The 23839-nt window shown below is 38.8% G+C and overlaps 1 protein-coding gene across 8 annotated transcripts in view; it reads left to right on the top strand.

Moving 5' to 3' along the window:
- The window catches only part of KLF8 (KLF transcription factor 8), a 365585-nt gene that overhangs the window by 59546 nt on the left and 282200 nt on the right, over positions 1–23839 (top strand). For 5 of the 8 annotated variants that reach the window (XM_085006125.1, XM_085006114.1, XM_085006117.1 and 2 more), the window contains one exon: positions 14919–15037. The exons of the other annotated variants lie outside the window; for them this stretch is intronic. The gene's annotated coding sequence lies outside the window, so the exon portion shown is untranslated. The remainder of the gene's footprint in view (positions 1–14918; positions 15038–23839) is intronic. 8 annotated transcript variants of the gene reach the window in all.

Genomic DNA, 23839 nt, shown 5'->3' on the forward strand with positions numbered 1-23839 from the left:
ATTGCCATGAGCTGTGGTGTAGGTCACAGATGTGGCTCAGATCTGGTGTTGCTGTGGCTGTGGTGTAGTCTGGCAGCTGTAGTTCTGATTAGACCCTTAGCCTGGGAACCTCCATGTGCCATGGGTGCAGCCCTAAATAGAGAAAAAGACAAATAAACAAAACAAAAACAGTACACTTCTACTTCTCCCTCCCCATTTTCTTACTAATGTTACAATTTACATACTTATATATTTGTATGTTACATGTTTTACAGTTATTCTAAACATTTTGTCTTTTAACTTTTATAATAAAATTGAGATTTACTCACTATTCATAAAGTATTAAAGTGTTACAGTATTCTGTATTTGTATACATATTTGCTTTTAGCAGTGAGATTTATGCCTTCATGTTTTTGTATTGCTGTTCAGTATCCTTTCTTTTCAACTTGAAGAACATCCCTTAACATTTTTATAAGACAGATGTAATGGATGAATTCCCTCAGCTTTGTTTGTCTGGGGAAGCTTTTATTTCTTCTTCGTTTTAAAAAGACTGTTTGGTTAGCTGTAGTATTTTTGGTTGACAGTTTTTTTTTTTGGTCAAAAAACCTGGATATATTATGAAAATATTATCCTACTCCCTCTGGCCTGCAATTTGATATAGGCTTTGACAAGTGGAATCATAGAGAAAATATTCAAGTGAGAAAGAACAACATGTACAAAGAAATGAGAAAATACGACATATTTAGAAAATAACTGATTGTTTACTGTGTCATTCTCCAGTCCTGATAACTCACCACCCAAGTGGAAACCACTGGTGTGAGTTTGTGTATATATGTACCTCATCCATTTTTTATTGACTTTTGCATACCTTCATATAGATTCATAAACAACATGTAATATAATTTTGTATGTATGTTCTGAGTTATGTAAATGATATATTTACATATTGTTCCACATTTTGTTTTTATTCAAAATTAGGCAATGTGTTAGCCTAACATATTGGCAATGCCTACAGTGGGCACTGGGGGTTATTATTGCAATCTAGCCACACACACACACACACACACACACACACACACACACACACATGCATACATGCACCCAGTTCATTTCTCTGGTATTAGATCCTACAACTATGGCTTATATTATTTATTTTCCTGTTGATGGATAATGCATGGTTTCTAAATTTTTACTATTAAAATAATGCCACTATTTTAAAATTTGCATATTTATTCAAATGTTCATGTGTAAAAATGTCTCTACAGCAGAGATTCTTAATGTTTTGTGCCATATATTCTTTTGGAAATCTAGTGAGGTTTATGAACCCCCTCCTCAGAAAAAACTTTTTTGAATAAATAAAGCACAATGTATCAAATTACAAAATAAACTAATTTTATTTAAATATACTAAAATATTTTAAAAATAATGATAGCATAACATGGGATTCTTTTTAAATTCTTTTTAAAGTTTTATTGAAGTATAGTTGATTTAAAATGGTGTGATAATTTCCACTGTACAATAAAGTGATTCAGTTATACATACACACACATCCATTCAGTTTCAGATTCTTTTCCCATATAGATTGTAACAGAATATTGGGCAGATTTCCCTGTTGGGTAGTGTTCCCATTGGCCAGTCATTCCGTGGGCACAGTGTGCCTATGACAATCCCAATCCCCCAATCCCTCCCTCCCCTATTAGCTGTCTCATTTGATAACCACAAGTTTGATTTCCATGTTTATAAGTCTGTTTCTGTTCTGCAAATAAGTACATTTGTATCATTTTTTTAAAATTTCCACATATAAGTGTTATCATGTGACGTTTGTCTTTCACTGTCTGACTCACTTCTCTTAGTATAATAATCTCTAGGTGCATCCATGTTGCTGCAAATGCCATTATTTAACTATTTTGTATGACTGAGTAATATTACATTGTATATATATGTACAACATCTTATTTATCCACTCTTCTGTTGACAGACATTTAGGTGGCTTCCATGTCTTGGCTATTGTAAATAGTGCTGCTGTCAACATTGGGATAAATGTATTTTTAAAATTATCATTTTCTCTGGATAGATGCCCTGGTGTGGGATTGCTGGATCATATGGTAGTTTAACTTTTAGTTTTTTGAGGAACATCCATACTGTTTTCCATAGTGGTTGTATCAATGTGCATTTTCACCAATGATGTAGGAGGATTTCATTTCTCCATACCCTCTCCAGCATTTATTATTTGTAGACCTTTGGACAATGGCCACTCTGACTGGTGTGAGGTGGTACCTCATTGTAGTTTTGACATGCATTTCTGTAATAATTTGTGATAATGAGCATATTTTTGGGTGGTTTTTGGCCATCTGTGTGTCTTCTTTGGAGAAATGGCTATTTAGACCTTCTGCCCAGTTTTTTAATTGAGTTGTTTTTTTTTTTTTTATCTTTTTGCCATTTCTTGGGCTGCTCCCATGGCATATGGAGTTTCCCAGGCTAGGGGTCCAATCGGAGCTGTAGCTGCCAGCCTATGCCAGAGCCACAGCAACGCAGGATCCGAGCCATCTCTGTGACCTACACCACAGCCCACAGCAATGCCAGATCCTTAACCCACTGAGCAAGGGCAGGGATCGAACCTGCAACCTCATGGTTCCTAGTCGGATTCGTTAACCACTACACCACGACGGGAACTCCGAGGTTTTTTTTTAATATTTCTCTGTATGTGTTTGTATGTTTTGTCAGTTGCTTCATTTGCAAATATTTTCTCCCATTCTGTGGGTTGTCTTTTCATTTTGTTTATGGTTTCTTTAGCTGTGCAAAAACTTTTAAGTGTAATTAGGTCCCATTTGTTTATTTTTCTTTTAATTTTCAGTACTCTAGGAGGTGGATACAAAAAGATATTCCTGTGGTTTATGTCAGAGTGTGTTCTACATATGTTTTTTTCTAAGAGTTTTATAGTATCTGGTCTTATATATTGGTCTTTAATCCTTTTTTAGGTTTTTTTGTTTATGGTGTTAGAAAATGTTCTAATTTCGTCTTTTTCCATGTAGCTGTTCAGTTTTTTCAGCATCACTTATTGATAAAATTCTTTATGTAGGAGTTCCCATTGTGGCGCAGTGGTTAACAAATCCGACTAGGAACCATGAGGTTGCGGGTTCGGTTCCTGCCCTTGCTCAGTGGGTTAACGATCCGGCGTTGCCGTGAGCTGTGGTGTAGGTTGCAGACGTGGCTCGGATCCTGCGTTGCTGTGGCTCTGGCGTAGGCCAGTGGCTACAGCTCCGATTCGACCCCTAGCCTGGGAACCTCCATATGCCGCGGGAGCGGCCCAAGAAATAGCAACAACAACAACAACAACAACAAAAGACAAAAAGACAAAAGACAAAAAAAAAAATTTTTATGTAATAATATCTATCAGTGGGTCTAATAACTTTTAAAGTACTGATGAATATAAATGATATTTTAAGGTAACTCTAATAAATAATATGCTATGGAACTATTTGGAATTTGTATTAAAGCCTAAGTCATAGGTACTGCTAATAAAATGAATGTTTTGCCTTCATTCATAATCAAAAGAAATCCTACATTTCAATTAGTAAAAATAAAGGTGTTATTTTTTCGACCCAGCATTATGGACCTCCTGAGGTGTGTAGACCTCAGGTCAAGAATGCATACCTAGAGTCTATACCTAGGAGTGGATTTGCTGAATCACAAGTTATGCATGTCTTCAGCCTGAATCACTCTCCAAAGTGTCTGAACTAGTTTTAACTCCCATCAGCAGTGCTTGAAAGTTTTTATTGTTGCACACACTCTCCAATCCTTTATATAGTTTATACTTAAATTGTTTTATGGGTTAAAATCATATTTCAATGGTGTTTCATTTTCTATTTTCTTTATAACTAGTGAGGTTGAACTTCTTCTTATCTGTTTATTTGGCCATTTGGTTTTCTTATTCTGCGACCTGCCTTTGTTCATTTTTCTAATAGATAACTGAAGGATGTGTACAAGAAAATGACATAATCTTTCCTGCTCAATAGTCCAGTCTCTTCCAGCTCTAGCACTTTATGACTTGGTTGTGGTCTTTTGCTAAAAGTCAAAGGTTGGTAGGTTTCAGGCAATGTTAAAGCCTTAGGGTTATATAGAGTGCAATGGATAAAGGGGAGTATAGTAAATGGAACAATAGTAAAGATATTGTTGACATAAGTAACAAGGAAGTAAAAGAAGGAATCATCAGTGGTTGTATAAAGGGGACTAATGTAAGGGTCACTTGAATAAAGAATCCACAGGATATTGCTTAAGGGAAAGGGAGAGAATTAGGAACAAAAATCAGAGGTAAAGAAATATCTTGGAAACGGGGGGCAATTTTGATTTGGTAGTCTCTATTTATTACAATTAGTGTTGTAAACTCTCTTAAACAGCAGTCTCTTTCCTAGAGAATATGAAAATAGATGATAGATAGGTAGGTAGACAGATAAAGTAATAGATATGTGTAGGTAACTAGAAAAAACTCTAATTTTGAGTATATATTTTAAAGCAGTTGTATCTAGAAATTCATACAGTGTAAGTACAATTTTTGCATTCTATTGAACCTGGGATTTAGCACTTAGGTCTAAATCTCAGCTTAAACAATTTATAGCAGTATGACCTTGGACAAATCATTTAACCTTATAATATCATGGACCCAATACTAACCTTCACATAGAATCATTGTGAGATAAGTGTAAGGTAATATACATGTGCGCATAATACAATGTTGAGCACAGAGTGAGTATTTAGCACAAGTGTTGAATGGATTAATCTAAATTGACCTTCCCATTCCTGAAACCCTAGAAGCTGCAATAGTAACTTGGAGTCATTAGCCTCTTTTGATTTATATTTGTTCTTCTATTTTAAACATGATTTAAAAGTAATGACTCGATGATATGCATCATAATTCTTAGTTAACTAGACTTATCAGAACATGCCATTCATTCCCTATGCCAAATGAAAAATTACTGGAAATGATAATAACACACATTTATTAAACACTTCATCCAGATATTATTGTAAGATATTATTGTAAGTATTATGAATTAAGCCATGAATTTTCACTAAGGGGAAAACTAAGGCATAAAGGGGTTAATTAACTTTCTAAGATCATACAACTATAATGTTCCTGAGTCTAGTTAAAAGAAGTGACCTGTTCAAGCATCACATATTTGAACTGTCAAGTGCACTTTACCATGTTAATTACCTTAAGTATTTTATATGTTTATTGTTTATATTTACTATATAATTTTATGTTTTATGTTAAATTCCATGCAGGTGTGTTTTTAAAAAAAAACTTTAAAAAATGAAACATTTTATTTAATTTATTTATTTATTTTTTGTCTTTTTTTGCTATTTCTTTGGGCTGCTCTCGCGGCATATGGAGGTTCCCAGGCTAGGGGTCGAATCGGAGCTGTAGCCACCGGCCTACGCGAGAGCCACAGCAATGCGGGATCCGAGCCGCGTCTGCAACCTACACCACAGCTCACGGCAACGCCGGATCGTTAACCCATTGAGCAAGGGCAGGGACCAAACCCACAACCTCATGGTTCCTAGTCAGATTCGTTAACCACTGCGCCATGACGGGAACTCCTGAAACAACATTTTAAAAAGTTTATTGTCCCTGAGAGGTCAATGGAAAAATAAAACACCTAGAAATAAATGTACCTAAAGAGACAAAAGACCAGTACTCTAAAAACTATGACACTGATCATCATTGTGATCAAAGATGAAAAAAAAACATGTGGAAAAATATAACATGCTCTTAGATTGGAAGAATCAATACTGTCAAAATGACCATACTACCCAAGGCAATCTACAGATTCAATGCAATCCCTATCAAATTATCAAGGACATTCTTCACAGAACTAGAACAAAATAATTTAAAATTGGTATGGAAACACAATAGACATTGAATAGCCAAAGCAAACTTGAAAAAGAAAAATGGAACTTGAGGAATCAGGCTCCCTTATTTCAGACTATACTACAAAACTATTTGATTGGAGTAATGTATGACATGTATCCATCATTGTAGTTTTATACAGAGACTTTTCACTGACCTCCCAACCCCAAATCCTCTGTGATCCACCTTTTCATCCCTCCTCCTCCCCAAAACCACTGGAACCACTGAACTTTTTACTGTTTCTATAGTTTTGTCTTTTCCAGAATGTCATATAGTTGGAATCATACAGTATATTTTCAGGTTGGCTTCTAAGAATGTATTTCATGGCTTAATAGCTCTTTTTTTAAAGCGTGGTCTGGATGGCCCACAATATCTGACTGAACCACATTTTATTTATGCATTCATCTATTGAAGAACATTTTAGTTGATTCCAAGTTTTGGCAATTATAAATAATGTTGCTACAAATATCAATATATAGGTTTCTGTATAAACAGGAGTTTTCAGCTCCTTTGGGTAAATATCAAGGAGTACAATAGTTGGATCATATGGCAAGAGTTTGTCAAGTTTTGAAGGAAACACCAAACTGTCTTCCAAAGCAGCTGTACCATTTTGCATTCCCACCAGCATTGGATGAGAGTTCCTGTTACTCCATATTTTTTTGCCAGCATTTGGTGTTGTCAGTGCTATAGATTTTGGTGATTCAAATGGATGTGTAGTGCTATCTCAATGCTATTTTCTTTTGCATTTCCCTGATGACATATGATGTAGAGCATTTTTTTCATATGCTTATTTGCCAGCTGTATGTCTTTTTGGTGAGGTGTCTGTTGAGATCCTGAGCCCATTTTTAATCAGGTTGTTTGTTTTCTTACTGGTTGAGTTTAAAGTGTTCTTTGTATATTTTGGATAACAGTCGTTTACCAGATGAAGCTCCTGCAATTATGTTCTTCCAGTCTGTGGCTTTCCTTCTCATTTTCTTGACACTATCTCTTGTAGAGCAAACATTCTTAATTTATTTTATCTTATTTTTTATTTTTTTATTTTTATTTTTTGTCTTTTGTCCTTTTAGGGCTGTACCCCACAGCATATGGAGGTTCCCAGGCTAGGGGTCTAATCGGAGCTGTAACTGCCAGCCTATGCCAGGGTCACAGTAACACTAGATCTGACCCACATCTGCAACCTACACCACAGCTCACAGCAATGCCAGATCATCTAACCCACTGAGTGAGGCCAGGGATTGAACCTGCAACCTCATGGTCCCTAGTCATATTTGCTTCCGCTGCACCACAACAGGAACTCCACATTTTTAATTTTAATGAAGTTTTGCTTCTCAGTTCTTTCTTTCATGGATTGTTTCTGTAGCTAAAAAAAAAAAAAAATCATCATATCCAAGGCCATATAGGTTTTCTCCTGTTATTTTCTAGGAGTTTTATAGTTTTTGATTTTATGTGCAGGTCTGTGATCCATTCTTTTTGTTTCTAATTTATATTACAATAGAGTTGATTTAGAAAGATCCTTCAGGTTCTGCTGTGGAGAAAAGTGACCCAGCCACACATAAACACCCATTTTTGGATTTTTTTTTTGTCTTTTTGCCATTTCTTGGGCCACTCTAGTGGCATATGGAGGTTCCCAGGCTAAGGGTTGAATCTGAGCTGTAGCCGCCGGCCTACGCCAAAGTCACAGCAATGCAAGATCCGAGCCACGTCTGTGACCTACACCACAACTCACGGCAATGCTGGATCGTTAATCCACTGAGCAAGGGCAGGGATCGAACCCGCAACCTCATGGTTCCTAGTCGGATTCGTTAACCATGCACCACGATGGGAACTCCATGGATTTGTTTTTTTCCATCAGTCTTTTATTAAAGAGACTAGACACAGTTCCTTGTGCTATAGCGCAGGACCCCATTGCCCATGTTACACTTGCCCTGTTCCAAGTGTAACAATCTGGATGTACCAAACCCAAACTCCCTGTCAGTCCCCATATCTCCCCCATTCCCTAGAAAAACACAAGTATGTCCCCCATATCCATGACCTGTTTCTCATTTGTAGATAGGTCATGTGTGCCATATTTTAGATTCCACGTATAATTGATATCATATGGTGTCTGTCTTTCTCTTTCTGACTTACTTCACTCAGTATGAAAGTCTCTAGTTCCATCCATGTTGCTTCAGGTGGCATTATCTTGTCCTCTTTTATGGCTGAGTAGTGTTCCATTTTGTATATATACCACATCTTCTTAATCCATTCATCTGTCATTTCCTTGTCTTGGCTATTGTGAATAGTGCTGCATAACAGTGCATGTGAACATAACGAGTGTATGTATCTTTTTCAAGGAAAGTTTTCTCTGGATATTTGCCCAAGAGTGGGAATTCTGGGTCATATGGTAGTTCTATGTGTAATTTCCTGAGGTACCTCCATACTGCTTTCCATAGTGGTTGTACCAATTTACATTCCCATCAAAAGTGTAGGAGGGTACCCTTTTCTCCACACCCTCTCCAGCATTTGTTATTTGTTGACTTGTTAATGATGGCACTACTGACTAGTGTGAGGTGGTACCTCATAGTAGTTTTGATTTGCATTTCTATAATAATTAGTGTTATTGAACATTTTTTCATGTGTGTTGGTCAGCTGTATATCTTCTTTGGAGAAATGTCTATTCAGGTCTTTTGCCCATTTTTCAGGTCTTTTGCCCTTTTTTGCTGTTAAGTTGTATAAGTTTTTTGTATATTTTGGAGGTTAAGCCATTGTCAATTGTATCATTTGAAAATATATTGTCCCATTCTGTAGGTGGTCTTTCTTTATGGTTTCCTTTGGTGTGCAAGAGCGTGTCAGTTTGATTAGGTCCCATTGGTTTATTTTTACTTATATCTCTATGGCCTTGGGAGACTGACCTAAGAAAATACTTGTAAGGTTTATGTCAGAGAATGTTTTGCCTATATTCTCTTCCAGGAGTTTGATGGTGTCTTGTCTTATAGCTAAGACTTTCAGCCATTTTGAGTTTATTTTTATGCATGGTGTGAGGGTGTTTTCCAGTTTCATTGATTTATATGCAGCTGTCCAGGTTTCCCAGCACCACTTGCTGAAAAGACTGTCTTGTTCCAATTTTATATTCTTGCCTCCTTTGTTGAAGATTAATTGACCATAGGTGTTTGGGTTTATTTCTGGGTTCTCTCTTCTGTTCCATTGGTCTGTCTATCTGTTCTGGTACCAGTACTACACTGTCTTGATTACCATGGCTTTATAATATTGTCTGAAGTCTGAGAGACTTATGTCTCCTGCCTAATTTTTGTTCCTCAGGATTGCTTTGGCAATTCTTGGTATTTTGTGGTTCCATATAAATTTTAGGATTGTTTGTTCTAGCTCTGTGCAAAATGTCTTGGGTAATTTGATAGGGATTGCATTGAATCTGTAGATTGCTTTGGAGAGTACGGCATTTTTATGATATTAATTTTTCCAACCCAATAGCATGGAACATCTTTCTATTTCTTCAAGTCCTCTTTAATTTCCTTGATTAATGTTTTACAGTTCTCAGCATATAAGTTTTTCACATTCTTGTACAGGTTTATTCCTAGATAATTTTTTTTGGTGTAATCATAAAGGTATTGTGTTTTTGTATTCTTTTCTAATATTTCATTATTAGTATACAGAAATGCAACCAATTTCTGAATGTTACTCTTGTATCCTGCTACTTTGCTAAATGTGTTGTTCAGTTCATATAGTTTTTGTGTGGAGTCCTTAGGGTTTTCTATATATAACATCATGTCATCTGCATAGAGTGACAGTTTTACCTCTTCTCTTCCAATTTGGATAACTTTTATTTCATTTGTTTGTCAGATTGCTTTGGCTAGGATTAACAATACTATGTTGAATAAAATTGGTGAGAGTGGGCAAACTTGTCTTGCTCCAGATTTTAACAGAAAGGCTTTCAACTTTTCTCCACTGAGTATTATATTTGCTTTGGGTTTGTCATACATGACTTTTTTTCTCATTAATGTATGTTCCCTCTATATTTATTTTGGTAAGGGTTTTTACCATGAATGGATGTTGGACTTTGTCAAATGCTTTTTCTGCATCTATTGAGATGATCATGTGGTTTTTGACTTTTCTTTTGTTAATGTGGTATATGACATTGGTTGATTTGCATACACTGTACCATCCTTGTGATCCTGGGTTGAATCCCACTTGTCATGATGTATGATCTTTTGCATATGATGTTGGATTCCGTTGGCTACATTTTTGTTGAGAAATTTTGCACCTATTTTCATCAAAGATATCAGCCTATAATTTTTTTTGGTAGTATATTTGTCCCATTTTGGTATTAGGGTAATGGTGGCCTCATAGAATGTCTTTGGGAGTGTTCCTTCTTCTTTACCCTTTTGGAAAATTTTAAGAACGATGGGTGTAAATTCTTCTTTGTATGTTTGGTAGAATTTGCCTGTGGATCCATTTGGCCCTGGACTTTTGTTTGTAGGGATAGTTTTTATTACATATTCAATTTCATTTCTAGTGATATGTCTGATCAGTTGATCTATTTCTTCCCTTTTTTTGCAGGGACTATATTATTTATTCATATGGTAAAATAATAGAGTGGTGACTGTTGGTGGGATAGGTCTTAACATAACTTGATTCAGTTTTGGTGGGCTGTAAATTTCTAGAAAGTTGTCAATTTCTTCTAGGTTGAAAAATTGTTTGCATATAATTGTTCATAGTATTCTCTTCGTTTTGGATTTCTGCAGCATCTGTTGAGATTTCACCTTTTTCATTTTTTATTTGGGTTGTTTCTCTCCTCTTCTTTGTGAGTCTGGCCAGAGGTTTTTCAATTATGTTTACCTTTTCCATGAATGACCTCTTGGTTTTATTGATTTTTTTCTATTGTTTTTTGAATCTCCATTTTATTTATTTCCTCTCTGATTTTATGATTTCTTTCCTTACGCTGACTAGGTTTTATTCGTTCTTCTTTTTCTAATTCATTTAGGTGGTGGGTTAAGTTGTCGATTTGAGATTTTTCTTCTGTTTTGAGGAAGGCCTGTATCACTATGAACTTCCCTCTTAAACACTGCTTTTGTGGCAACCCATTGATTTTGAATGGTTGTGTCTTCATTATCATTTGTCTCAAGGTAGTTTTTGATTTCCTTTTTGATTTCCTCCTTGAGCCATTGGTTTTTTAGTAGCGTGTTGTTTAGTCTCCATGTAGTCAGTTTTTTCTCATTTCTTTTCCTGTGTTTGATTTCTAGTTTCATGCCATTGTGGTCAGTGAAGATACTTGAAAAAATTTCTCTAATCTTAAATTTTTTGAGGTTAGTTTGTGGTCAGTCCTTGTGAATGTTCCATGTGCACTTGAAAAGAAGGTATATTTTGATTTTTTTCATTACTGTACTGACAATGTCAATTAAGTCTGACTTTTCTATTGTCATTTAGGATCTCCTTAGCCTTCTTGATTTTCTGTCTAGTGGACCTGTCCATAGATGTGAGTGGGGTGTTATAGTGTCCTAATCTTAGTATATTCCAATTTATTTCTCCTTTTATGTCTGTTAGTATTTGTTGTATGCATCTGGGTGCTCCTATATTAGGGGCATGTATATTGATATTTGTAATATTCTCTTCTTGAATGGATTGTTTTATCATTAATTATTGTCCTTCTTTATTGCCTTCATTTTAAAGGGTATTTTGTCTGATATGAATATTGCAATTCTTGTTTTCCTTTATTTTCCATTGGTATTAAATATCTTTTCCCATCTCCTCACTTTTGATCTGTCCGTGTCCCTTGCCCTAAGGTGAATCTCATGCAGACAGCATATTGTAGACTCTTTCCTTTTTATCCAATCTGCCACTCTCTGTCTTTTGATTGGAACATTCAGTCTATTGACATTTAAGGTAATTATTGATATATATGTATTTATTGCCATTTTAAACCTTGTTTTCCTGTGTATTTTATGTTTCTCCTTTGTTCCTTTCTTTTTTTGGTTGGATGATTTCCATTTCTTTTATTTTCTTGTGTACTTTTCTTTGTTTTTGTGATTGTAATTTTTGGTTTTGATTTGGGGTTGCCTTTTTTTTAAGTGTATTAACCCCTTCCTATATCTGCCTACTTTAGCCTGATAGTCATATATGCTCAAACACATTATTTAAAAAAAGGAGTCTAGATAATGTTACTCTCCTTCCCACATTCTATAATTTTTAAGTCCTTTTCTAAAAACTTGATGTTTATCCTTTTGCTGTTCCTTGTGTTTATTGTCACTTTTTTTTTCTGTCTTTTTAGGGCCGCACTCATGGTGTATGGAAGTTCCGAGACTAAGGGCTGAATCAGAGCTGAAGCAGCTGGCCTATGCCACAGCAGGCAATGCCAGATCTGAGCCATGTCTGTGACCTACACCACAGCTCATGGCAATGCTGGATCCTTAATGCACTGATCGCAGCCAGGGATCAAACCTGCATCCTCATGGATGCTAGTTGGATTCATTAACTGCTGAGCTTGATGGGAACTCCCTATAGTCATTTTTACAATAGTTTTTTTCCTCTTTAGATCTGTGTACTGGCTTAAGTGATTGCTTTCTAATTGTGGTTTCTTCCATCCTATTTCTTCTTACTTCTTTTTTATTTAGAGAAGCCCTTTCAGTATTTCTTTTAGAATATATTTAGTATTTCTTCACTCTTTTAGCTTTTGTTTGTTGGAGAAATTCTTTATTTCTCCTTCTATTTTAAATGATACTCTTGCTGGCAGTGTATTTTAGGTGCAAATTTTTCCCTTTTAGAACTTTGAATGTATCTTGCCACTCATTTTTAGCTGGTAGTGTTTCTGTAGATAAATTAGCGGATAGCCTTATTGGGGTTCCCTTACTATTAACACTTTGTGTTTCCTTGCTGCCTTTATAATCCTCTCTTTATCTTTCACTTTTGCCATTTTTTATTATAATATGTCTTGCTGTGGGCCTGTTTGGGCTCAACTTGTTTGGGGCCCTCTGTGATTCCTGTATCTTGATATCTGTTTTCTTTATATTTGGAAAGTTTTCAGACGTAATTTTTTCAAATATACTTTCAATCCCCCCCCTTTTTTTGTTTCTTTCTTGAATTCTTATTATGTATAGTTTGGCCCACTTTATATTACCCCATAGATCTCTTAGATTGCTTTCATATTGTTTCATTTGGTTTTCCATCTGCTGCCCTGATTGAGTGATTTCCAATATTTTATTTTCCATGTCACTAATTCATCCTCTGCATTATTCATTCTGCTCTTTAGTGCCTTTAACTGAGTTTGCGTCTCTGAAAAGGAATTTTCTAATTTTTCTTGGCTCCTTCTTGTATTTCTTAGCTTGTTTCTAAAGCAATCTTCATTATTGTTCATATCTATTCTTAATTCCTTCATTTTAACCCTTAATTCCTTCAGTATTTTCACTTTTGAACTCAATGTCTATTAGACTGCAGAGGTGTGTTTCATTGTTCGTTGCTTCAGGTGAATTCTCCCGTTCTCTTAGTTGGATTGGTTCCTGAGCTTCTTCATTTTGCTTATTTTCTTTTTCTGTGAGTTTAGGGAAACCAAACTGTAGTCTTATAGGGTTATTTATATGCAAGAGCACCTGTTTTTGTTTTGTGGGAGGGTTACTATTTATTTTTGGTGTGGGAGTTTGGATATTTGCTGTCTCTTTCTTTGGTGTTAGCAGGCCATTATCCCCAGGGTGGTGAGTGTGTTCCAGGGAGAAGGGGGCAGTGGGAAGGGCTAGTATTCAGTGCTTGGTTTCTGAGCTCTTAATAGCAACAAGGACCTGCAGGAAGGTGGCACAGGCTACTCCAAGTTGTAGGGTCCTGGGAAGTGGTAATGTGCCTTAGGTAGATTTACAAGGTGCCCAGAGTATTTGGCATTGGTAATGGCAGGGTGTATGAGTTACTAGGGGAGCAAGAGCAACAACAGGTGGTGTTTGGTCAGAATGCCCTCATCTCTGGTGCCCTCTGAGGTAATTGGGGCTGCAAGTGGTGCCCATTCATGGGCCCCTAGTAGTGGCAGGCCATGCCCACCTTTGGAGTCTGAGATAACTTCAGAGGCTTGCCCAACCAACTGTAGACCAAACAAGAAGCACCCCATCCTGCTTAGTACACACAGGAGCTGCTGCACAGTCTGCTCCTAGTTGCAGGGTCCTGGGAACTGACACTGATCAATCATGTGTGGACGCTCCCCAGAGCATTTGTCAGTGGCAGCAGCAGGGTTGGTGTGTTCACAGGGGAGTGAGAGCAACAATGAGTGGTGCTCAGTTGCAGTGCCCTCTTTTTTCCTGACCTCTGAAGTGACTGGGGCACAGGTGGAACTTTTTCACAGACCCCTAGTTGTGGCATGCCAAGACTCCCTCTGGTTTCTGAGATGACTGCTATTGTTTGTCCTCACTGCCTGTAGATCATTCAAGAGACACCATGTAGTGCTTAGCCCCCTGCTGCCCTTAGGCCTCATAAGAGGTGCCTGGACACCTGTATCCCACACAAGAGGTGCCAGGTCTCCCATGGCCTGAGCAATTGGCCTCACACCACCCATAGCCTGCCCCAGAGTCATCCTGACTTCTAAGAGTCCTCGAGTACAGAAGAAGATTCCTATGGTGGTCCATCCCTCCTCATCTTACCCACCCCAACAATGGAGCCTTTCTTCTCTTGCAGGCCCAGGCCTCCTCCTGGGTTATCTCAGCTATGGCATTCTGCTCCCCAGACTGGGGCACCCCACTCCCTAGACCCTGAGGCTGTCTCCACATACCCAACCATAGTCCTCTCCCTGGAACCTGAGTCTCAGCTCCCAGCCCCCACCCAAGTGTCTCAGGCTGTGCTATTAGGAGCAGTGCTGCAGATGATCTGTGCAGCTCTCATTCTGCTTTGCCCTTCTCAGTCCTGCTATTTCACTTTTCTAGGCGACTTTGAGGTCCCTCCAATTTGGCTGATTTCCCTGTCAGTTAGGTTGATTCCCAGGGTGTGGGTTCTTTTTCTCTTTCACAGCTCTCTCACAGGAATCCTAGGCCCATCCTAATTCCCTTTCTCTTTTTTCTTTTGTTCTACCCAGTGATGTGGAGGACTTGTTGCCCTTTTTGGAGGTTTAAGTTCTGCCAGCATTCAGTAGATGTTCCATGTGAATCATTCAACATGTAGATGTGTTCTTTGTGTGTGTGTTTTTGGAAGAAGGTGAGTACATCTTACTCTTCTCCAGTCTTAATCCTTCCCCCCAGTTTATCCTCTTATTTCTGTTAGTAGTTGCCTTATGTATTGTGGTCCTCCTATATTGGCCGTGTGTGTGTGGTGTGTGTGTGTGTGTGTGTGTGTGTCTGTGTGTGTGTGTGTATGTATATGTGTGTGTATATATATATATATATATATATATATATTTGTTATTTCTTCTCCTTGAATTGATGCTTTAATTATGTAATGTCCTTCTTTATCCTTTTGACCTCCTTTATTTTAATTTTTTTATTTCCCCAATACATTTTTTTTCTACTCTACAGTATGGTAACCCAGTTACACATATATTTATACATTCTTTTTTTCTCACATTATTATGCTCCATCATAAGTGATGAGACATAGTTCTCAGTGCTACAAAGAAGGTTCTCATTGCTAATCCTTTCCAAAGGCAAGAGTCTGCATCTATTAACCCCAAGTTCCCAGTCCATCCCACTCCCTCCCCTTCACCCCTGGCAACCACAAGTCTATTCTCCAAGTCCATGATTTTCTTTTCTGTGGAAAGGTTCCTTTGTGCCATATATTAGATTCCAGATATAAGTGATATCATATGGTATTTGACTGACTTCACTCAGTATGAGAGTCTCTTGTTCCATCCATGTTGCTGCAAATGGCATCATCAAGAACAGTATGGAGGGACCTTAGAAGTCTATACATAGAACTACCCTATGACCCAGCAATGCCACTCTTGGGCATATATCCAGACAAAACTCTCCTTAAAAAAGATACATGCACCTGCATGTTCATTGCAGCACTATTCACAATAGCTGAGACATGGAAATAACCCAAATGTCCATAGACAGATGATTGGAGTAGGAAGATGTGGTGTGTGTATGTATATATATATATATATACATACACACACAATGGAATACTACTCAGCTATAAAAAAGAACAAACTAATGACCTCCTCCTTTATTTTATTTTATTTTATTTTATTTTTATTATTTTCCCACTGTATAGCAAGGGGGTCAGGTCATCCTTAGATGTATACATTGCAGTTACAGTTTTTTCCCCCACCCTTTCTTCTGTTGCGACATGAGTATCTAGACATAGTTCTCAATGCTATTTAGCAGGATCTCCTTATAAATCTATTCTAGGTTGTGTCTGATAAGCCCAAGCTCCCGATCCCTCCCACTCCCTCCCCCTCCCATCAGGCAACCACAAGTCTCTTCTCCAAGTCCATGATTTTCTATTCTGAGGAGATGTTCATTTGTGCTGGATATTACATTCCAGTTATAAGTGATATCATATGGTATTTGTCTTTGTCTTTCTGGCTCATTTCACTCAGGATGAGAGTCTCTAGTTCCATCCATGTTGCTGCAAATGGCATGATGTCATCCTTTTTTATGGCTGAGTAGTATTCCATTGTGTATATATACCACATCTTCCGAATCCAATCATCTGTCGATGGACATTTGGATTGTTTCCATGTCCTGGCTATTGTGAATAGTGCTGCAATGAACATGCGGGTGCATGTGTCTCTTTTAAGTAGAGCTTTGTCCAGATAGATGCCCAAGAGTGGGATTGCAGGGTCATATGGAAGTTCTATGTATAGATTTCTAAGGTATCTCCAAACTGTTCTCCATAGTGGCTGTACCAGTTTACATTCCCACCAGCAGTGCAGGAGGGTTCCCTTTTCTCCACAGCCCCTCCAGCACTTGTTATTTGTGGATTTATGAATGATGGCCATTCTGACTGGTGTGAGGTGGTATCTCATGGTAGTTTTGATTTGCATTTCTCTTATAATCAGCGATGTTGAGCATTTTTTCATGTGTTTGCTGGCCATCTGTATATCTTCTTTGGAGAAATGTCTATTCAGGTCTTTTGCCCATTTTTCCATTGATTGATTGGCTTTTTTGCTGTTGAGTTGTATAAGTTGCTTGTATATTCTAGAGGTTAAGCCCTTGTCAGTTGCATCATTTGAAACTATTTTCTCCCATTCTGTAAGTTGTCTTTTTGTTTTCTTTTTGGTTTCCTTTGCTGTGCAAAAGCTTTTCAGTTTGATGAGGTCCCATGGGTTTATTTTTGCTCTAATTTCTATTGCTTTGGGAGACTGACCTGAGAAAATATTCATGATGTTGATGTCAGAGAGTGTTTTGCCTATGTTTTCTTCTAGGAGTTTGATGGTGTCCTGTCGTATATTTAAGTCTTTCAGCCATTTGGAGTTTCTTTTTGTGCATGGTGTGAGGGTGTGTTCTAGTTTCATTGCTTTGCATACAGCTGTCCAGGTTTCCCAGCAATGCTTGCTGAATAGACTTTCCTTTTCCCATTTGATGTTCCTGCCTCCCTTGTCAAAGATTAATTGACCATAGGTGTCAGGGTTTATTTCCGGGTTCTTTCTTCTGTTCCATTGGTCTGTCTGTCTGTTTTGATACCAGTACCACACTGTTTTGATGACTGTGGCTTTGTAGTATTTCTTGAAGTCTGGGAGAGTGATGCCTCCTGCTTGGTTTTTGTTTCTCAGGATTGCTTTGGCGATTCTGGGTCTTTTGTGGTTCCATATAAATGTTTGGATTGTTGGTTCTAGTTCTGTGAACAATGTCATGGGTAATTTGATAGGGATTGCATTGAATCTGTAGATTGCTTTGGGTAGGATGGCCATTTTCACAATATTGATTTTTCCAATCCAGGAACATGGAATATCTTTCCATTTCTTTACATCTTCTTTGATTTCTTTGATTAAAGTTTTATAGTTCTCGGCATATAGGTCCTTTACCTCTTTGGTCAGGTGTATTCCGAGGTATTTGACTTTGTGAGGTACAACTTTAAAAGGTATCATTTTTTTGTATTCCTTTTCCAATGTTTCATTGCTGGTATACAGAAATGCAACTGACTTCTGAATGTTAATCTTATATCCTGCCACTTTGCTGAATTTATTAATCAGTTCAAGGAGTTTTGGGGTGGAGTCCTTAGGGTTTTCTAGGTATAGTATCATATCATCTGCATACAGTGACAGTTTGATCTCTTCTCTTCCTATATGGATGCCTTTTATTTCTTTTGTTTGTCTAATTGCTGTGGCTAAGACTTCCAAAACTATGTTCAAGAGCAGTGGTGAGAGTGGGCATCCCTGTCTTGTTCCAGATGTGAGTGAGAAAGCTTTCCGTTTTTCCCCATTGAGGATTATATTTGCTGTGGGTTTATCATAAATGGCTTTGATGATATTCAGGAATGTTCCCTCTATACCCACTTTGGCGAGGGTCTTGATCATGAATGGATGTTGAACTTTGTCAAATGCTTGTTCTGCGTCTATTGAGATGATCACATGATTTTTGACTTTTCTTTTGGTAATGTGATGTATGATGCTGATTGATTTGCGTATGTTGAACCATCCTTGTGAACCTGGGATGAACCCAACCTGGTCATGGTGTATAATTTTTTTGATATGTTGTTGGATTCGGTTGGCTAAGATTTTGTTGAGAATTTTTGCATCTATATTCATCAATGATATTGGGCGATAGTTTTCTTTTTTGGTGGTATCTCTGTCTGGTTTTGGAATGAGGGTGATGGTGGTCTCATAGAATGTCTTTGGGAGTATTCCTTCTTCTTCAACCTTTTGAAAGAGTTTAAGGAGGATGGGCACCAATTCCTCTTTATATGTTTGATAGAATTCACCTGTGAAGCCATCTGGTCCTGGACTTTTATTTGTAGGGAGTGATTTTATGACCTCTTCAATTTCATTTCTAGTGATCGGTCTGTTCAGTTGGTCTGTTTCTGCTTGATTCAGTTTTGGCAGGCTGTAAGATTCTAGAAAATTGTCCATTTCTTCCAGATTGTCAAACTTGTTGCCATACAGTTGTTCATAGTATTCTCTTATGGGTTTTTGTATTTCTGCTGTATCCGTTGTGATTTCTCCTTTTTCATTTCTAATTTTGGTGATTTGGGTTCTTTCTCTCCTCTTTTTAGTGAGTCTGGCCAGGGGTTTGTCAATTTTGTTCACCTTTTCAAAGAGCCAGCTCTTGGTTTTATTAATTTTCTCTATTGTTTTGTGAGTCTCTATTTTATTGATTTCTTCTTTGATCTTTATAATTTCCTTCCTTCTGCTGACTTTAGGACTTTTTTGTTCTTCTTTTTCTAATTCATTTAGGTGGAGGGTTAAGTTGTCCATTTGGGATCTTTCTTCTTTTTTGAGAAAGGCCTGGATTGCTATAAATTTCCCTCTGAGCACTGCTTTCGCAGCATCCCATAGATTTTGAGAGGTTGTGTCTTCATTATCATTTGTTTCAAGGTAGTTTTTAATTTCCTTCTTGATTTCCTCATTGGCCCATTGGTTTTTTAGTAGCATGTTGTTGAGTCTCCATGGAGTAGGTTTTTTCTCTTTGCTTTTCCCATGGTTGATTTCTAATTTCATGGCATTGTGGTCAGAGAAGATACTTGAGATAATTTCTATGCTCCTAAATTTATGGAGATTCGCTTTGTGTCCCAATATGTGGTCGATTCTTGAGAATGTTCCATGAGCATTTGAGAAGAATGTGTATTCTGCTTTTTTTGGATGTAGTGTCCTGAAGATATCAATTAAGTCTAACTTTTCTATTGTTTCCTTTAGGATCTCTGTTGCTTTATTGGTTTTCTGTCTAGAGGATCTGTCCATTGATGTGAGGGGGAGGTATTTAGGTCTCCTACTATGATTGTATTCTCATCAATATCTCCCTTTATGTCTGTTAATGTTTGTTGTGTGTATCTGGGTCCTCCTGTATTTGGGGCATATATGTTGACAATAGTAACATCCTCTCCTTGGATGGATCCCTTAATCATTAAATAGTGTCCTTCTTTGTCTTTCTTTATGCCTTTTGTTTTAAAGTCTATTTTGTCTGATATGAGCGTTGCGACTCCTGCTTTTCTGTCATGTCTATTGGCGTGAAACATTTTTCCCCACCCTTTCACTTTCAATCTATATGTATCTTTTGTCCTAAGGTGAGTTTCTTGTAGGCAGCATATTGAAGGTTTTTGCCTTTTTATCCACTCAGCCACTCTGTGTCATTTGATTGGGGCATTCAGTCCATTGACATTTAAGGTGATAATTGATAGATGATTATTTATTGCCATTTGAACCTCGTGTTCCAGTTGATTCTATGGTTCTCCATTTTTTTTTTTTTGGTTGGATGGTCTCCTGTTATTATCTGCTTGAGTGGTTTTTTTTTTTCATTTTTTGCAAATGCAATATTTGGTTTTGGCTTGTGATTGCCCTGTTTTTTAAGTATGCTAACCCCTTCCCATAATTGTGTGTTTTAGCCTGATGGTCCTGTAAGTTCAAACACTTCATTACTATATTAAAACTAAGAAGAGAGACATACATATAAACAAAATGGGTTATTTACCTCCTGACATCCCTTGCCCACATTTTATGGTTTTGATGACTCTTTTTTATTTTTTTCTTTTTAATTTTATTTTGTTTGAAGCATGTTCATGATTAAATCTGTATGCTGGCTTATTTGAGTGACTTCTCTCTGATTGCAGTTTCCTCAGTCCTAGTTCTTCCTCTTCTTCTTCTCTTTTTTTTTTTCTTTTCTTTTTTCTTCCCTTTGCTTCCTTTCTTTTTGGTTTAGAGAAGCTCTTTCAATATTTCCTTTAACCTGGCTTTTGTGTTGCTGTATTTTTTAAGTTTTTGTTTGTTGGGAAAAATTTTTATTTCCCCTTCTATTTTAAATGATATTCTTGCTGGATAGAGTATTCTAGGTTGCATATTTTTTCCTTTGAGCACTTTAAATATCTCTTGCCATTCCCTCCTGGCCTGTAGTGTTTCTGTAGAGAAATCAGCTGATATTCTTATGGGGGTTCCCTTGTAGGTAACATTCTGTTTTTCTCTTGCTGCCTTGAGGATCCTCTCTTTATCACTAACGTTTGCCATTTTTATTATGATGTGTCTTGGTGTGGGTCTGTTTGGGTTCAGTTTGTTTGGGGCCCTCTGTGCTTCTTGTATCTTGAATCCAGTATCCTTTAGATTTGGGAAGTTTCCAGCAATAATTTCTTCAAATATATTTTCCATCCCCTCATCTTTTTCTACTCCTTCTGGAATTCCTATTATGCGTAGATTGGCCTGTTTTATATTATCTCATAGGTCTCTTATATTGCTTTCCAGTTTTTTGATTCGGTTTTCTGTCTGTTGACCAGATTGAGTGATTTCCATTATTCTATCTTCCATATCACTGATTCGTTCTTCTGCATTATTCATTCTGGTTTTTACTGCCCCTAGTTCAGTTTGCATCTCTGCAAATGAATGTTCTAGTTTTTCTTGGCTCCTCCTTATATTTTCTAGCTCCTTTCTGAGGGTATCTGCATTACTGTTCATATCTTCTCTTAATTCCTTCAGTATTTTCACTATTTCTCTTTTGAACTCCAGGTCTGTCTGACTGCAGAGATCTGTTTCATTGTTGACTGTTTTAGGTGAGTTCTCCTGTTGGTTTGACTGGGAGTGGTTTCTCAGCTTCTTCATCTTGCTTGTTGTTTTCTTTCTCCTGAGGGAGTTGTACACTCCGTGATCGGGCAGTGTTTGCCTTGTCACTGCTGTGGAATATTTCCTGAGGGCTGGCGTTGTTGGTCAATCTTTTTTGAGGCAGTGTGGCTTTTCTGGAGTGTTGATGGGGCTAACAGTGTTTCTTTGAAGCAAAGGAGGACTTCCTGAGGGCAGACAGGACTGAGAGGTCCACACCGCGATGGTAGCAGATTTCACTTGGCCATGCAGAGCTTGCTCTGGTGTTTTTAGGCTGTGGGGTTCTTGCAGGGGGTTGGCGGTGTTGGGCAGCAGCTCTTCAGGAGTGCAGCACCCCCTGAGGGCTGTAGCAGCTATCTGGGGCACTGAGAACCTGAGAGGCTCTTCCCTAGGGCAGCCCAACTCAGAAGGACAGCCTGAGATTGTAGGCGGATCTTTTCACAGTCTGGCTGAGCTTGTTGCAGTTTTTCTGGGCTGCAGGGGGTCCTGCCTGGAGCTGGCAGTCCTATGCAGCTGGTCCACTAGAGCATCCCCTGGGGGCTTGGGCGGGTAGCAGGGCCGTTGGAAACCGAAGAGGCTCCTCCCCGGGGCAACCCGACTCAGAAAAACCGTCCGAGAATTAGGCCGATCTATTCACAGCCTGGCTAAGCTTGTTCTAGGTTTTCTAGGCTGCAGGCCTTTTCTAGGGGGCTGGTGCTGTTTGGTGGTGCTCTGCGGAAGTGTAGCCCCTCCAAAGGGCAAGCAGGCCTGTGCAGGGACAGCCCCTGCGGTGGTAGGCTTCAGGCAATTGTTGAGGCCAGCCCTCCTGGATGGCAGGCAGCCCCAGGTCCGTGAGAGCATAGGGCGTGGCGGGGGTGGGGGGAGGGGATGCACTGGGAAGCAGAGTTTTCAGCTAGCTAGCGGGCCTGTAAGCTTGCTGTGGCATGGGGGGTATTCTATGGGGACCCACCCCTTCTTCTCTCCCCTCCCCAGCACGGGCGCAGACCAGGCTCTTCTCCCAGGTTCCCTCTGATGTGGCTTTCCCCTTCCCCACTCCTGGAGTATTGCTCCCTTCCTCTGCGACAGCTTTGTTTTCCATTCTCCCAGGCAGTCTCTGCCCTGTCAACTGGTTTCTAGACCTCCCAAGCAGTTTCCGCTCTGCCCCGCCCCCCTAGCCCAGGGACTAATCTCTGGAGCCGAGGTCTCGGTGCCCAAACCCCACCCAGGCGGCGCCCCCTGGCCCTTTCTCGGGGACTAACCTTCTGCTGCGAGGTCTCGGTGCCCAGCCCCCCTCCCAGGCGTCCCCCGGCCCTTTCTCAGGAATTAACCTTCGGAGGCGAGGTCTCGATGTTCAGCCCCCACCCAGGCATCCCCCAGCTCCCTCTCGGGGACTAACCTTCAGCGGCGAGGTCTCGGTGCCCAGCCCCCACCCAGGCGTCCCCCAGCCCCCTCTCGGGGAGTAACCTTCAGAGGCGAGGTCTCGGTGCCCAGCCCCCACCCAGGCGTCTCTATTTTTGGTGACTCTGCCCGTAGTTCAGATGGTCCATTGGGTTCTTGATCGGTTTTTCCCTACTCCGACTTACTGCTACACTCTTCTCTGAATCTGGAGATTCGGTTTGTTTGATCTTTCGCCCGGTAGGTGACTTTCCAGGGTGCGGGATCCCTTTCTCCTCTGCAGTTCCCTTTCGGGAGCCCCCGTCTCGCTCGGATTCGCCTTCTCTCACTCTCCTCTTTTCTCCTGTTCTGCCCAATAATGTCACGAATTTCTTGCCGTTATTGGAGTTTAGGTTCCTCTGCCAGCGATTGGTTGCTGTTCTGTGTGAGTCATTTATTCTGTAGATGTGCTTTTTTTGTTGTGTTTGTGGGAGAGGGCGAGCGTGTCTTCCTACTCCTCCGCCATCTTGTCCTCTCCTCCTTTATTTTAAAATCTATTTTGTCATATGAATATTGCTACTCCTGCTTTTCTATAATTTCCATTTGTATGTAATATGTTTTTTTTTCCATTCCCTCACTTTAAGTCTGTATATGTCCTTAGATCTGAAGTGGATTTCTTGTAGACATCATATTTATGGGTCCTGTTTTTGAATCCATTCAGCCAGTCTGTATCTTTTACTTGGAGCATTTAATCCATTTATAGTCAATGTTATTATGGATAAATACATACTTATTGCTATTTACTTAATATTTTTTATTGCTATTTTGCATCTTTTTTTTCTTCCCTTTCCCTTTTTGTTGTCTTCTCTTGTGATTTGATGACCATCTTTGTTTAGTTTTATATTTGGCTTGGTTTTTCTTTTTTATGTGTGTGACCACTATAGTTATTTGATTAGTGGTTCACAT

This window comes from Sus scrofa, chromosome X (assembly GCF_054392235.1).
Source record: "Sus scrofa isolate SSC_HxYL_T2T_F1_AM1 chromosome X, Sscrofa_HxYL_maternal_Yorkshire_Landrace_v2.0, whole genome shotgun sequence".
Lineage (NCBI taxonomy): Eukaryota > Metazoa > Chordata > Mammalia > Artiodactyla > Suidae > Sus > Sus scrofa.